We start from the raw sequence: 5,489 nt of genomic DNA, 5'->3' as shown, positions 1-5,489 counted from the left end.
GTATATCGAATGGCTAATTCGATTTCCTATGTGGGTGGCCCCCACATTCCACTAGCAGCTAAATAAAGTTGATTTGGTCCCTAAGTCCCTAAGTTGAAAGTGTGGGGCCCTCTTCCTTAGTAAAAAATGTGCAAAATTGTGTAGCAGCACCCTGTTACTAATGTATTTGAGAAGGGACATGACATAAATTGACAATCAATTGCATTACCCTCCAAACGAGGAAATTGTTTTTTTAGCATAAACCAAAGGGAAAAGTTTAATATATTTAGATTTGGCAAGTTGCATTGATGATTTCCTTCAGTTTTCGACTGACCATATTATTTGCCAAAAACTAACACTAGATGACATCCCAAAAAATAATGAATATGTATCATGGCATAACTCATGCAACAATTTTATGTAGAGAGTTGGCATTAAAAGGGGCATTAGGTGGAGCAGCAAGATCAAGATGATGCATGACTCTTATTTGGTGCATCTTTTTCCCAGAACCATCTTTCATAACATCATGTTCATTGGAAGGGAATTTCTCTTTTTCTTTCCCTTTATTATGAATTCACTCGGGATCTTCTCGTTTTGTTCTCTTATGAGTACAATTTTTTATTTTAACCCCCTCACCACCCTGCTTATTGAGTTGAGATGAATTTTCTAGATTAGGTTTTCCAATTGACTCCACGGAAGATTTCATAATCTTACTTTGAAGCAGCACCTCCTCTTCCAAGGACTTCTCAAAAGCACCATGATTGGAACCCTTAAAACTTTCCTTAGGTTGTGTAAATGGATCTACCCAAGCATAAATGCAACTCCCATAAAAGCGAGCTAGAACTCCACCCTTAATTTGGTCGTTAAAAATGTAGTTTCGACTTATAGTTCTCTCATCCACAATCTGTACAGGCCGCCACAGAGACGGATTCATTTTGGCCCACAAGAGTCTCCTTCGAGCCAAGAAATTTTGCTTCTGGAACTTGCACGATCCTACATTAATACTTTAATTCCTCTCTACATCATTGCCTTTCATGATTGTCTAGTTCTCCATTTATTGTAGTAGCCCTTTATCAAACGGTCTCAACATTCAAAAAGCGACCAATAGGTTCAATAAAAAACCCTCAAAGTAAAAAAAGAAAAAAAAAGAAAATCAAGGGTAGTTGAAGAAAGACCTTGATAAACTAACGAACCAATCAAGTTTAGAAGAGGTGGATCTGCTACTCGATATCGATCTAGAACCTGAGGCTTATGCAAAGGAACCAAGGCCACCACCCACATATTGTGACAAAGCATGAATGGTAGATGCATAATAATGCATAGGTAGAGGCAAGGGCATCAATAAAGCCTACAAAAGGCAATGTGTTGAAGAGTGATATGGATTCACCAAGAATGGTCGCATTTAGATGTTGAATGCCCAGACATGCAAAGGGCATGACGAAGAAGAGTGCTCATGTAGGTAGTGAATGTGGAATGTGGAAAGCATTGGGTTGGTTTTATGCTGCTACATAGAGGCCACCACTACTGGTCATGGAAAAAAAATATGCAATTATCATCCAAGAAAGTCAGGAGCCCTAACACTTCCATATGTTTACACATGATGGCATGGTAGAGCATAACGATATAGGAAAGAGGCATCATCTTGGAAGCCTGAGAAAAGGCGGAATCATTGGGGGAGAAAGAGTGTGTCATTACACCATGAGAGCGCGTCAGCCGTGTTCTGGTTGGTTTCCAAGATCTCCAGCGTTCTCGTGAGTATGAAATAGTCTGTGGAGTGAAGGATCTTGGCTATGACAATTGAATTTTGCAGGAACATGGAGCGATATTGAATATCGAAGACATAATCTGATAGTTGTGGGCTTGCGTTTTGCAGCTATGGTGTAATTGTGATGTGGCGAATCTGTTTTCAAATTCAGTTATGGAGCATGTGGCCTATGAAGCAAAGGACCGGTGGAGCCTCGAACAAATAGCAAAGTGTTATTTGAGTAGCGTTAGAAAATGGAGAATGGAATAACACTAGAGCGTGTAAAGCAAAGAGGACCTGCTACGAAGCATAAGCATCTAGTTTGTGTGAGGAGCATTCGTGTTAGCCAATGTGTAAGTTTCCTACTCGATAAAGGAGGACAAAAATGAGTGATTTTGATTAGTTGCAATGAACATTGTTTGAACATACAAAGCCCGCCGAGAGAATGCCTTCAGCATAATCATTAATGTATTTTTTTTATCACATTTACTGCGTATTTTATAATAATTACAATTATATTTATTATTGATTGCTTATTATAATAATAATTAGTATTATGCTTATTAATTTTTAAAAATTCTCTTAGGGTTTTGATTTTTACACTTTAGCAATGGAATCAAAGTACACTATTAGTCATATTAATAAATCCCAATATTATCAATTTAAAAACTCATTAGATTTTACTCTTAGATTATTAAATAGTCAATTACTGCTAAATTATTTTGAAGTTTTGGTTTTCAATCTTCTCTATAGAGACATGAGCAAGCTCAAAATAAAAATTTGATACTTTATGAGATAATGTTAAGTGAAATAGGAGCAGCTCCCGTCAAAGCAATTGTTATGGTGTGGCTCGTAAGATATCTAAAAATAATTGAGCAAATGGGAGTAGGTAGATGACCTAATGTTACCTTCAATGAAGGCATGAGTGAAAGAAAGAAAACATGGATGGTACAAAACCACACATGCATGCAAAAATTGAATATCTACCTCAATGTTTGTCCCACAAATAGCAAGGAGCTAAAGAATTTTGTTATGGAGAAGTTTCGTAAACGGGTATGGGGAAAAGAGTTGGGTAGAAAGAAGAAGTACTACATTGAGGAATTCAACCCTATGTGTGATCTACAACAAAAAGAGTTCATTGGAGCTAGCATTCCATGGAGGGAAAAGGTTATTATTGCTCAATTAAGAACCAACTCGCATAAACTTTGGTGTGAAACAAGACAATGGAAAAGGGCTAAAGAAGATTGGGAAGAACGAGTGTGTACATTTTGCATGTCTCGGGTAGTGGAATCGAAAAAAAAAAAAACAAACAAACAAACAAAAACAAAAAAAAAAAACAAACAAATATATATATATATATATATATATATATATATTAATTAATTAAAAAAAAAATCATTTTGGAATATGATGTGTTCAAAGACATCAGAGGCAGTTATGGAATATGTTAGCATTTGTTTCTTGGCATTGTCTTTTTAGTGAGGGGATTGTTGTAAGGTTGAGACAACTCATCATCAACTTGAATAAGAAAATGATAAAATTGCAAAAGGCGAAAAGCAGGTAAACGATGGTCCCATAGACTATTTTTAGTCTCGTGGAAGTTAAAATATTTTTTCATTTCATTTCATGATCACGTTTTGGCATTCCATCTTTGTGTTGAAAAAAAAGGTATGAGAACAGGGAGAGGCAACGAAGAACTGAATATAGATATGTTGTTCAGTCATATCTGCAATAATCTAGTTTATTAACATATTCGTGTGATTCACTCATATTTATGGAATCTAGTTTATCGCTTTCTTCTATGTGTGGTAACGCTCAAGTCCATTCATTATGAATCGTGCAAGAAATGTTGGAGGTGCATGAATTGGATGGGTCACCTAGAATCTGTGTTATCGAAAGGCCTGAGCACCCAGGCTCTACCACACATCGCTAACACTATCAACTCTTTAGGTTTCGCTTGTGTGGGCCTCAAACGATGGTCCCATAGACTATTTTTAGTCTCGTGGATGTTAAAATATCTTTTCATTTCATTTCATGATCACGTTTTGGCATTTCGTCTTTGTGTTGAAAAAATAGGTATGAGAACAGGGTGAGGCAATGAAGAACTGAATATAGATATGTTGTTCAGTCATATATGCAATCATCTAGTTTATTAATATATTCGTGTGATTCACTCAAATTTATGCAATCCAGTTGATCGCTTTCTTCTACATGTGGTAACGCTCAAGTCCATTCATTATGGATCGTGGAGGAAACGCTAGAGGTGTGTGAATTGGATGGGTCACCTAGAATCCGTGTTATTGAAGGGCCTAAGCACCCAGGCTCTACCGCGCATTGCCAACACTATCAACTCTTTAGGTTGCACCTGCGTGGGCCTCACCTGGGCAATTTTCAGTGGCATCGATCTAGGTCATTTCAATTTCATTGGTTATCGGAACTTCATCTCCCTCAAACTTTTTTCTCAACTTATGAGTAGGTCTTGATGTTGTTTTTCCTCTATCCTCAACTCCTATGAAGTTTGAGCCTAAAATTTGATGGGAGTGAGTCTTACATAAACAAACTAATCTACACCTCATAAATGTATAGGTGTTTCATGTATATAGAGATGTGTGACAATATTAGATTAAAACTACGTGAGCATCACCTGGGCAATTTTCAATGTCATTGATCTGGACTGTTTCAATTTCAGTAGTGCTCAAAACTTCATCTCCCTCAAATTCTCTCTCAACTTATGAGTAGGCCCTAATGTTGAATGGAAAAACCATTTACTCAATTTAAATTTCAATTTCACTATTGCTAATAACTACTTCCATGAAGTGGCCATCTTAAATTTTATGGGAACTAAATCCCACATAAACCAATCAATCTAAACCTCATGAATATATATATCTTCATGTAAATAGAAGTGTGTGACAATATTTCTTCCACAGAACTCCCATGAAGTTTGAACTTCAACCTTGATGCAAACTAAATCCCACATAGACTAAGTAATCTACGCCTCTTGAATATATATGTACTTCATGTGTATAGAGATGTGTGACAATATTTCTTCCACTGAATTGTAACGCACCTCTAAACACCCCCCCTCCCCACAAAAAAATAAAATAATGAATGAATGAATGAGTTCAAAATTACCTGTTTTTTTCTCGTTAATAAGAATGTTTGAGAAACGTAAGTTTTAAGTTCAGGAGTGCCTATGGTAAAGAAAGCATCATAACTACGATCAAATTCTTCATTGATTTAAAACGGTTAAAAGGATGAATTCAAAAGTTATTAAAGACACAAAGTCATAAGTCATTGTTGTGACATTGCACAAGAATATCTGTAAGAAAGTAGGTTTTAACAATCCATAGACAATTTTGTAGGACATCCCATTTCTTACCAGCGAACTAATTTCATAGTTTAAAATAACATGGTCAAAAAACACAAAGGAAATTTTTAATGCATACAATTCCACCATCGTGTGCTTTTGAACCTATGGACATTACACCATCAGGTACTCTTGAATATATGGATTACCTTTGCACCGTTCCTGACACATTTGAGGTTGCTTGTCACCTTTAGAAACTTTTGTTTTTGTACAGACTATTCCATGTATAATAAAATTTACATCATTATGTACAGACTATTCCATGTATAATAAACTTTACATCTTCACATGGATGACATATATAATATATTGAAGTAACAACTTACCCTTAAACACATGAATAATGTACTTTTAGAAAAGCACGATGAAATTATTCCCAAGCTTGGAAAACCAAGT

At 35.9% G+C, this 5,489-nt stretch overlaps 1 pseudogene; it reads right to left on the bottom strand.

Annotated features, from left to right (window-relative positions):
- Positions 1 to 382: 382 nt before the first annotated feature.
- On the bottom strand, positions 383 to 1,033 carry LOC149231415 (uncharacterized; annotated as a pseudogene).
- Between the last annotated feature and the right edge of the window lie 4,456 nt (positions 1,034 to 5,489).

This window comes from Pinus tabuliformis, chromosome J (assembly GCF_031772625.1).
Source record: "Pinus tabuliformis cultivar Carrire ecotype Pingquan chromosome J, CPIR1, whole genome shotgun sequence".
In the NCBI taxonomy this organism is placed as follows: Eukaryota; Viridiplantae; Streptophyta; class Pinopsida; order Pinales; family Pinaceae; genus Pinus; species Pinus tabuliformis.
The sequence above is the reverse complement of the archived record's forward strand: the minus strand, read 5'-3'. Positions and strand labels throughout refer to the sequence as shown.